Here is a 12,116-nt window from a genome sequence, read left to right as displayed (position 1 = left end):
TTGTGCTCTAACGATTCCATGTGCTTACTTAGTAATGAAGAACTTACCTTAGTATTTTGACCACATGCACTAGAACTTAACAACTCAAATGTAACAGACCAAATAAAAATGCATTTGGTATGAAGATGAAAGAAATACAATGTAAGGAGTGTTTATTAATTTTTTTAAAGATTTAAAAACTTTTTTCCACACAATATATTTTGAATATGTTTTCTCCTCCCCAACTCCTCCCAGATCCTCCCTATCTCCCAACCCACCCATCTTTACGTTGTTTCTCTCTTTCAAAAAAAAAAAAAACAACCAGTATTTATAATGAAATCACTTCTGAAGTCAAGTATAGTGGTAGAGTGAGAAGCTAAGAGATGACGCTGGTGGCTGAGTATTTGCTCTCCCAGGCACTGTGCTGCAGGATTTTCACACAAGATTGCTTGTAAACCTCACTGCGTCTTTATGGATCACAGACTAGAACGGAAGCCTGGGTGGCAACTTGTTGGTGACAGACAGGGTTGGCTTCACATTCATCTGTTTGATATTGTGCTCACTGGTAAATGTGAACAATTACTACTATTTTTTAAAAAACTAAAAATAAATTTTTCGTTTTGTGTGTGCGAATGTTTGCTTCATGTACATCTGTACATCACACGCATGCCTGGTGTTTACGAAGGCCGGAAGAGGGCATGGGTTTCCCTGAAACTGGAGAGGGTTTTGAGCTAATAAGTCAGTGCTGGGAACCCAACCTGGATTGTCTGGATTTAAACTGCTGAGCCCTCCCTTCAGTCCCTGGGGTGGTTATTTAAATTTCATTGCTGTTGAGGATCAGAACAACATTTTCGTTCAATTATTAACAGCATTTTTATAATTCTTACATTTGACAATGAGGTGAGTGGGCACAATTTTAAACTGTATATTAGATTTAAAATGTTATCTAGATTTATTTAGCTTGGCGTATTTCTGTCATTGAAAGCTACGCAAGTCGTATGTGTGTTGCATGACTTTGATTCCAGCGCTTTGGAGGCAGATCTCTGGGAGTTTGAGACTAGCCTTGTCTGCAGAGTAAGCTCCAGGACAACCAAAGCTATGTAATGAGACCCTGTCTCAAACAAACAAACATACAAACCAAAAAGTTGTGTAAAAGTTTTAGAAAGATCTTAAAAATATTTTAATTTTCCCATGCATTATATAATAATTAAACACATTTATGAGGTACATACTTATATTTCAACACGTGTATGCAATGTGCAGTGGTATAGTAACTAAAACCTTTATCTTTTCTTGTTTTTATAATTTTGGAGCTTTTGATCATTTTTCTTCTAGTTCTTCATAAATACATAATAGGATACAAATATTAATTACCCTCCTATGCTACAAAACACTAGGACTTATTTAATACCAAATTTCCAACTTCCATCTTTCCCTAACCCTCTCTCCCTCTCTCCAAGACTCAAGTCATGGCTATCGTCTTTGAAAATATGTGGTATTTGTTTTTCTCTGTCTGTACTTTTTTTTTTAAATGATAGGCTGTTATATAGTCTAGGCTGGCCACAAACTTGACGTATACCAAAGAATGATGTTAAATTGGTTCTCTTGCATCTCCATTTCAAGTGCTGGGGTTACAAGTATGTGCCATTGTGGTTAGTTTACATGGTAATAGGGATCAAACCAGAACTTGGTGCCTCTTAGGTCAGCACTCTACCCATTAAGCTACATCCCTGGCTACATCTGGAGCTTTCTCTTAACAGAATGTCTTTTAGTTCCATCCATGTTGCTTCATATTACAGGATTTCATTCTTTATGATGGCAGAATGATACTTGTGTATGTAGGCAAATAGAGAAGGAGGAAGGGAGACAGACAGACAGACAGACAGACACAGATATATAGACAGATATAGAGAGATTTTCTTCATCACTTGTGTGTGTATGAACTCTTCAGTTGAATCCATGTAGTGGTAGTGTGAATAGCAATGCAATAAGCTTGGGAATTCAGGTACTTATTTTTATACACTGGTTTCATTTCTTTTTGACTTTTATTTAGAAGAGCGTTAGCTGCATTGGAATGTAGTTCTGTTTTTAGTTTGCTAAGGAGCCATCACACTGTTCACTAATTTGTATTCTCATCCGCAGTGCGGTGTGCAAGTGTCCACATTTCTCTGAACTTCCAGTAGCATTTTCTGTTTTTCTTGTTTTGTTTTTAATAATTCTGATTGGAGTGAGAGGCTATCTTTTTGCTATTCTAATGATTTTAATTTGCATTTCCCTGACAGATAGTGATATTGAGTCTTTTCCCTCTGTGTTTATTGACTATTTCTAGTATTTTGAGAACTGTCTATTCAGACCACTCATCCATTTTTAAGTTGTTATATTTGGGAATTTCTGTCATTAAGATTTTTGAGTTCTTATATTTTGCATAGTATTCATCTGTCAGCTGAATGACTTTCAAATATTTTCTTTTATTTGGTAGGTCCATTTTCATCTTCTAGGTAGTCTCATTTGCTGGCAGAAGCTTTTTAATTTGATATGGTCTCATTTTCTCAGGTTTTGCTTTTGTTGACCATGCTTTTGAGATCTTATAAATCAAACAAAACACCATTGCCTATCATGATGTCTTAAGGTGTTTCTTCTGTATTTTCTTCCATTTGTTTCATAGTTTCAGGCCTCCTATTTAAGTTTTGATCCATCTTGAGTTTTTTTTCTTATTTAGTGAGTGTAGGAATATTCAATCTCTCATACGCAGGTACCCAGTTTTCCCTTTACTGTATCGAAGTGTGTACTTTCCCCCCATTGTATGTTTGTATGCTTTTATGTTCTGGCTCTTATGTCCCATTGGTCTATGAACATGTTTTGATTCCAGTAACTATGTTTTTTGGCTAGAATACACAGTAGATCTTTTTTGTTTTTCAGGTATAAAGAGCTTTATTTATTTTGTATTGCTTTAAATTTTTTTCATACAACGTATTTTGATTATATTCTTTCTTCTCTCCCAAGTTCTCCTGGATCATCCCCATCTCCTTCCCCACTTAACTTCACGTCTTTTCTCTTGAAAAAGTCCTCAAAAACCAAAAACTTGGAAAAAAGAACAAAAAAGGCAAAGCCACCAAACCACCACCACCACCACCACCATGACAACAAAAAGCACACAGAAAAACATGGAGTTGGGCTGGAGAGTTGGCTCAGTGGTTAAGAGCATTGACTGCATTTCCAGAGGTCCTGAGTTCAATTCCCAGCAACCACATGGTGACTCACAACCACCAGTAATAAGATCTGGTGCCAACTTCTGTCTTCAGGAACACATGCAGGAAGACCATTGTATACATAATAAATAAATCTTAAAAAAAAGAAAAAAACATGGAGTTTATTCTGTATTGGTTAGCCTGTCCTGGGTTGTGGTTGATATATCTAGTGTCACTCCATTGGAGAAACAGATCCTCCTTCTCTCAGCAGGTACCAATTCCAGTTGCTTCTTGGTTAGGGGTGGTTTAGTGCATTAGAGAAGAAGTATTATGACATATTCAGTTTTGTTGTTTGTGCTCAGGATCACTTTCTCTCTTTGTCAGTGCACTTACATGAATTTTATGATTGTTTTCTTGTATTTGTATGAAGAATAGCCTTTATATTGTTTTCTGTTAGGTAATGGGGACTGAACCCAGTACATCTCCCATACAAAGCAAGTGATTTACCCTTGATTTATGCTCCCAGCTCGCTAATCATATTTTTGGTGACGTTACACAAAGTCTCTAAGTTGCTTTGGGTAGGTAGTATGCGCATTATACACTAGTGGTTATTTCAATCTGTAAGTGCCAGGAATTCTTTCCAGTTTTTGTGTCTTCCTCAATTTGTTTGTTTAATACTTTGTAATGGTTATTGTAGGACTTTCACTTCTCTGGTTAAGTTTACTCTTAAGTATTTTATTTAAAAATATATTTTATTGATAAGTTTGCTTTATTTGATTTCTTTTTCAGTAAGTTAGCTCTTTGTGTTTAAAATGCAACTTTTATTTTATTTTTTTTTAAGACAGTGCCTTACCCTGTAGTCTAGTCTAATCTTGACTTCATGGGAGTTCTCCTGCTTCATCCTCCTAAGTACTGAGATTACAGGCACAAGCCTGAATTTATGCCCAGCCAGATATTTATGTTGTTTGTGTTATTTGCTTTTCTTGTCTTTTGACCAAATCTCATGGAGGCAATTTAAAGGAGAAAAGTGAATTTGACTTTAAGTTTTAAGGAGAAGCAGTCTTCTATGATAGGGAGGGCACGGTAGCTGGAGCGTCTTTGTCTCTAGTGGTAGGTATGTGAAATGGTAACTTCTTGCATACTGGTTGATCAGGAAATAGAAAATTTAGGCCAGACTCAGAAGCTAGACATCACTTTAAAGGCCCATCTCCAATGGCCCAGTTTTCCTAAGTAAGCCCTAGTTCAAAAGGTTTAGCAATCTCCAAAACAGTGTTATCATTGGGGGGCCAGATGTTCAAACACAAGAGCCTATGCTGTAAATTCCACATTGAAACTATAACTTTGATTTTGAATCATATAGCCTTACTGAATCTATTTACCATTCTATGTAAACCTTCATGTTTCCTATGGTCTGCAAACTGGCATAATCAGATTTTTTTCCCTCCCTACTTGTATGCCTTTTCTTTCCTTCCCTTGTTTTATTACGCTGGCTAAAATTTCCAATATTCTGTCAAATAGGAGTATAGGAAGAGGATATCTGTCCTTCCCCTCTCCACTGTCAGCTTGACACAAGTTAGGGTCATTTGAGAAGAGGCAACCTAAACCGAGCAAATGCCTCCATAAGATTGGCCTATAGGCAAACCTGTGAGGCATATTCTTGATTAATAATTGATGTGAGAGGGCCCAGCCCACTGTGGACTGTACCATCCCTGGCCAGGTGGTCATGGATTGTATAAAAGAGCAAACTGATCAAGCTGTGAGGAGCAAGCCAGTAAGCATGGCTGCTGCATCAATCTTGCCTTGAGTACTTGGCCTGGGTTCCTTTGTGATTAGATTGTGATGTAGAATTGTTAGCTGAAATAAGCCCTTCACACCTCCAAGTGGCTTGTGGTGTTTTACTACAGCAATAGAGCTCCTAAACCAATATCCTTTTTTTCTTTAGATCTTAGGGGAAGTGACTTCAACTTTCCTCCCAGAAGTAAGATTTGACTGTGAGTTTGTTAAATGCAGTTGTTATTATGTTGAGGTATTATGTTCAATTAATTAGTTGAAAGTTTATATAATGAATTGGTGTTTAATTTATTCAAATTATTTTTCTGTTTTGATTCAGGTGATTATATGGCTTTTGTCTTTTATATTTTGGGTGGAATGAATTACACTTACTGATTTACATATGCTAAACTATTTCTGAATTTTTAGAATACAGATCATGGTGTTTAATTTTTTTTATTTCTGTATTCTTTTGAGATAATTTCTTTCTTTTATGTAGCCATCGATATCCTGGAACTTTCTATGTAGATTAATACAGTCTTGGATTAACAGAGATCCACCTACTTCTGCCCTCTGAATGCATTAAAAGCATATGATACCATGCCTGGTTTAATCGTTTTTCTTGTTTTGTTTGTGCCAAAGCACATGTGAGGTCAGAGGACAACTTTTTGGGGTTGATTCTCCACTTCCACTTCCATTTTTATGTGGGATCTGGAGTTGATCTCAGGTCATCAGAGTTGAGTGGCAGGTATTTTCACATGCCACACTATCTTGCCTGCCCCCGTGTGTGATCTTTTGTGCTGTTAGATTGAGTTGCTGGTATTTCTTTGAGGATTTTTAGGTACTCATCAGGAACAGTGGTATGCAGTTTTCTTTTTATGTTGTTGCTCTATCTTTGTTTGATTTTATTGTCAGGTTAATGTTGTAGGATAGGATGAGTTTGTGAGAGTCCCCTCATTCAGAGAGACTTTGTAGAACTTTATGTGTATTTTTAGATCTGAGAGTATACAAAGAAAAAAAGTGCTTCCTTCTTATCAATATAAATTTCCTGTATAGAAACAGACCACATTTGCAGTGGAGAGTAATTCTTGCATGCTAGAAGGCAGGCACTGAATGGATCTTCTATTTTCTGGTCAACAGAAGTACATTGGATGAAGTGGTTGGTCAAAATTAGAAGCTCCACCTCCTGTCAGAGTTCGATGTGCTTGGCTTTCTATTTTTTTCCTTTCTTTTCTCTTCTTTTCTTTCTTTCTTTCTTTTTTCTTTTTTTTTCTTTTGATTTTCGAGATAGGGTTTCTTCGTAGCTTTTTGGTTCCTGTGCTGGAACTAGTTCTTCTAGACCAGGCTGGCCTCGAACTCACAGAGATCTGCCTGCCTCTGCCTCCCGAGTGCTGGGATTAAAGGTGTGCGCCACCACCGCCGGGCCCCTTGGCTTTCTATTTTCTAAAGAAAGGCAGGTCAGGGCTGGAGAGATGGCTCAGTGGTTAAGAATATTGCCTGCTCTTCCAGAGGTCCTGAGTTCAATTCCCAGGAACCACATGGTGGCTCACAACCATCTGTAGTGAGATCTGGTGTCCTCTTCTGGCCTGCAGGCATACACAGAGACAGAATATACAAAATATTGCATAATAAATAAATAAATAAATAAATAAATAAATAAATAAATAAAAAGAAAGAAAGGCATGTCATGTGGCTCATAGCCCATCAGGGTTGTTTTCTCATTGAAAAAGATCTGCTGGTTTTAAGTTATTAGTATTCACTGGGTGGGGGAAAAGTCTTTTAGTGTGTCCTTGTCTTTCTTTTCCATTTATTTAATGTGCATTTACCTTCAAAATATGACAAAATACCTCTTTGCTTATGTCTTCTAGAAGTTTGGAATTTACTGGGGGAAATCATAATCCTTTGAAAAGAAATGTTAGAGTAGGGAAATTTTTCTGGTCTCCTCCATACTTCCCTCAGGAGCAGCCTTGGTGTCTCCTACCTGAGACACAGAGGCTTTCTGTTCATTGATTTCTATAAACCCCCTAGAATAAAGCCCCACAGTAGAGATACTCAGTAATTATAAACTCAAGAATCTTTGCAGGCAGGAAGAGCTTCACAGGAACAAATGGGATATAAGATGTTGGGAGAAAAAGAATGCCAAGAATCCAAATGCTTAGTTTAGAGATTACTATTTGGATAAAATGAGGGACTAAAGAAGGAAAACTTTGGAAGAAAAACAAATCAGGAGTTGTATTGTGGAACACATTGCATTTCTGACTGAGGACTATCCATGTCTACACTGTCTTCAGAAGGAGGGATTAGATGAATAATGTGATCAGACTTTCTGAGCTTAGAAGACAAGTGTATGACTTCTTTTAAAATCTTTGTTTTTCTTAGAGAAGAATATTTTTCACTCTCATTAAATGATTTGAATAGTCATTGTCAGATTTCAAAAGGTATTGGCTCCAGGATTTTTTCATAGATACCCAAATTTATGAAGTCCCCTAAACAAAACGTAGTATTTGTGTATAATCTACATACATCTCCCTACATGCTTTAATGTTTTTCTAGGTACTTAAAATTCTTAAAATAATGTAAGTGTTCTTCAAACAGTTGCATAAAGAACAGTGGGAAAAAGCCTGTATATGGTTCAGTACAGTTGCAGTTAAAAATATTCTCAATCCAATGTTGTGTGGCTCTGCAGATGTGGAGCTTGTAGATGAAGATGCTTGTAGCAGCCTTGTTTGGATCACCAGCCCCCAAATCATGACACAGAGACTTACTATTTGTTATGAAGAATCGGCCCTAGTTTAGGCTTGTTTCTAACTAGTTCTTTTAACTTAAATTAACCCATATTTTGTAATCTACATTCTTTCACATGCTTGTTATCTCATCTCTATTTTCCTCATCCTATTTCCTCTGCATCTGACTGGTAGTAATCCTACCTTTCTTCTTCTCAGAGCTCTTTCTGTCCAGAAGTCCTGGATATACCTTCTTCTTAGCTACTGACCATTTAGTTTTTTTTTTTTAAATTAAACCAATCACAGTGACATAGCTTTACACAATGTAACCAAATATCTCCCAACATTTTCTCATTTTGTCTAAATAGCTCCAGCAATGCAAAACTATTATAATAACAACAATTATCAAGTAAGAAATACAGTAACAATGTCCAATCCATTAGTGCTTGGTAAATTCAGAGAAAATACTCTATTATGTATCTTATTTTGGTGGGTTTTATAATTAATTTACTTTTTATCATAACTAAGGGAAACTGTAATTATAATCTTCAACTATCTAATTTTCAACCTCATCAGATACCCAAGAAGGATATAATATTACCTGAGTAAACAGGAAGTGCAGAGCAAGCAACTTCCATAACTAAGAAATTATGGAGCTATCTGGTTGCCTGGATAGTAATCCCTATGTTCCTCTGTAATGTTGGGGCATTCTTCTTTGGCCTATGGGCTTACAATATCTGACAGATTTTCTGTATAGCAAATTTTTTTGAAGAGTTGTCCTACTCTGTCTTGGCAACGTTGACCAGTCACTTTCTTTTGTGTACTGCTTGTCCAGTTTGGACAGCAAACTGTCAGCAGTCAAGGCAAGGGCATTTTCTTTGCCCAGTGACTAACTTTGACACAATAAAAGTAAACTCCATACAGAGGTTCTTTGATGCCCATTTTTCTTTTTTGAAATAGATTAGTGCTGTCAGGAATAGACATACCTCACTGTTGTGAAAAGTCTTATGTTATCAAAAATATTTTAAATGCCATATTATGTAGGTATTTGAAGTATTTGAAGATTACCTATTGATTAAAATTATTTTTGTAAGGCCTTGAGACCATGCTAATATTACCATAAGTTTGATTGTTATAGATGACTAACCATTAACCTATATTTCTTTACTATCCTAAATAGTTTTCAAGGACTCAAACTTTAACATTACCTTTTTAAATGATCTACAGGGGTATAATTCCTTAAACAAGAATAGAAACATATATGCTGTATAACAAAAATAACCTTAAATTTGTACAAGTTACAAAAATCCATACCAATGTTAAAAATTTGAGACTATTGTTTGTTTAAATACTCAACAATGGACTTAACAATCCACCATTTTATCTCATCATTTCTATACTAATTCCCCCTTTTCCCTTCAGAAAGAGATCTTGGTATCTAATCTCCTTTGCTTAGTTTTTGTTTTCTGACCATTGCCAATAACAAGTTATAGCTAACCCTTCTAAATGATGACAAACATATATAATCCACTGAATGTCCCACACCATCCACCTCACCTCTTGGGAATGTGAATATTGTGTTCTGTAGACTGCTCCCTGTTATCTGTGGGTGATAGAATCTTTGGAGGACCTTGAGAGTACTGAGATCATAATGGTAAAGTTCTAGAATAAACATATGTTATTCACTCTCTGTATAATGGGAAAGCGCAGGGCTTATCTGTAGTCCTGACTGGATCAGTCCATGGGGCTAAGCCATCTTAGCTAACCACCTTGAAGCTGTTCTGGATGTAAAACTCTGAGGAAATTGTAACAGAGGTCCTCTGAGAGACTGCATGATCTGTGCTCCCCATTTTCATTGGTGTCTGGTCCTCTTGCTCTGTCTTGTAGGTTTTCTAGGTTTATTTCTTTATGTCTGTAGTCAGGATTTTCAGGGGGTCTCTCTTGATCAAACGTGTTCTCTATCAGCCTTGAGTGAATCCACAGCCTTTCATTTTCCATGGGGGGGGGACATTTTTGACTTCCATTTTAAAGTTAAGGCATTCCTAAAGTATCTAGGCTGGCTTAATTCAGCAGTCCCTCTTAACAATCCCATGTCTCTCAGCAGCCATCATTTGCTCATCAGCAATCAAAAAATTCAGAGTCAACGTGACACTATATAGGAACTAGATACTCTGTGTATTTCCCATTTTTATATGGCTTATCCTTTTTATATTATTTTATTCTCTCTTTGGTATGGGAGGTCTTTCTGTCTATGTGTTGCCTTTATTGATTAATGAATGAAGTAAACTGCCTTGGCCTATAGCAAGGCAGAACTTAGTTAGGCGGGGAAACCTAAACTGAATACTGGCAGAAAGAAAGCAGAGTCATGGAGAAGCTATGTAGCCCATCTGGAAACAGATGCTGGAACTTTACCCAGTAAGCCATTGCCACATATTAATGAAGATGGGTTAAATTTATATGTAAGAGTTAGACAATAAAAAACTAAAGTTAATGGGCCAAGCAGTGATTTAAGTAATATAGTTTCTATTTATTTACTACTTATTCTGATTATTTTGGGATTCTGGGTGGCCAGAGAACAAACAAGCAGCCTATTACAAAATCTCTTTAAAGACTTTATCTGATTATTTATAACTACTTTTACTCTGACTGTCTATACCCTTTGTTTTCTTTTTTAAGCCTACACACATTTTAAAAACACACTGTAACCTGTTTAGAGGTTTTTTTCCATTGAGATCTGTCTTTACGGAGTACCTGCAGCATTCTCTGACCATGTGAGACAAATCTTAAACTGCCATGTTAGCTGCCTCATGGCTCAGTCTAGCACATGGTGCTGGTGGCTGGTAGTGGCACCTCTGTGTGCCGAGTACTGGCCCACCCGAGAGACTGTAAGATTAGAAAACTACATCTGGTTCCTTGCCCAGAACTTTTCTTAACTTTCTCAGGCCCTGTGTTTAGATATCCAAGCCTCCACATTGGACACCAAATGTAGCACACTTTTTTAGACCGCCAGCCAGTCCCTGAATCAAGACAGAGATGTATTATTAATTATGAATATATGGCCTTAGCTATGACCTGTTTCTGACTAGCTCTTATAACTTAAATTAACTCATTTCTACTAGTCTATGTGCTATCATTGGTTCACGGCTTTTGCCTCTCTTCTAGTATGTCCTGCTTCCTTTGCATCTAGCTGGCAGCCTCACCTTTTTTCTTCCCAGTAACCTCTCTGTCCCCAGAAGTCCCACACCTAACCTCTTCCCTCCTGGTTAATGGCCATTCAGCTCATTACTAAATCAATCTTAAAACTGTAAAGGATTATTCTGCAATTTACCCCCTTTTGATTTAAATAAAAAGGAAAGGCTTTTACTCAACAGACTCTGTGTCTGATGTCATGCTGTTGTAGTTTGCTGATGCATGTCATTGCATTGCCAGTGATGATACTGAAACTGGGTTATCCGGTTTACATTCTTACTCACTTGAAAGACTCAGAGCCTGACTTATGCTTTTGCCTTTTTGAGTTGATAAGTAAGTTACATGGATTTATAGCATATACTGGGGTTCTTGATATATGTATATGTTGTGTAGTGGCTAAATTAAGCATCTGTAGTTTGTATACTAGCTCAATACTTAAATAATGTTTGCTTTTCATAGTAAGAACACTTAAAAATCATCCCTCACAGTAAATTTGAAGTCACTAATTATATTTTTCCATTTGCCTGATTTTGCTAGTCTCCTAGAATGGGAAAATGATCATAGGATAAATGAAGAAAGTAAAAGTAAGATGAAAAAAATAGAAGAAGCTGGAAACTTGCATAAAATGCCTGTATGAATGCTTCATAAGTGTTCTAGAGGGGATTGCAAATTAGAGTTGGGGCTTTTATTTTTAAAACCTCTAGGGCAAGTCAACAAAATATGATGAGATATATAGTTCACAGTGTTCTAGAGAGTAAAAAGAATTAGTCAGTTACCTTGGCACATTCCAGTTTGTTCTAGAATCCTTAAGAAATTACTCCCACAAGTGGTGATAAAGAAGAGTATCTGAAAAATCTGTTTTGAGGGACTAGACAGTAGGGTTGATATTCTCTGAAGAGAATGAAAAATTCCAAGTGATATCTGACGATATCTGAAATGCTTTGAGGTTACACCTGTGAGCAAGACCAAGTGGATTTCATAACAGAAGCTCCTTGATTCCTTCATACCAATCTGCAGTCAGTATGTATATTCTTTTTCTCCTGAATAAATTATAATCTACTACACATTATAGTTATCGTCTTCATTCTCATATCTCTATGTAGCACAAAAGCTGGTTTATGAGGGGAGCAATGAATGTTTATTTGATGAATGAAAGAATGGGAAAAATATGGTGTTAAAATTTACTTTGAGATACCTGATTTAGCCCATTGAAAGGGATTTTTAGCTAATTTGAAGCTAGCTGGCTATAAGAATGTTTGGAATGTTT

At 36.6% G+C, this 12,116-nt stretch overlaps 1 protein-coding gene across 1 annotated transcript in view; it reads left to right on the top strand.

Annotated features, from left to right (window-relative positions):
* Sim1 (SIM bHLH transcription factor 1) overlaps positions 1-12,116 on the top strand; it is a 74,426-nt gene that overhangs the window by 35,582 nt on the left and 26,728 nt on the right. The gene's annotated exons all lie outside the window — the stretch shown is intronic.

Source organism: Microtus pennsylvanicus, chromosome 1 (genome assembly GCF_037038515.1).
Source record: "Microtus pennsylvanicus isolate mMicPen1 chromosome 1, mMicPen1.hap1, whole genome shotgun sequence".
NCBI lineage: Eukaryota > Metazoa > Chordata > Mammalia > Rodentia > Cricetidae > Microtus > Microtus pennsylvanicus.
Note: the sequence above shows the minus strand (reverse complement) of the source record. Positions and strands in the feature narration are given on the sequence as shown.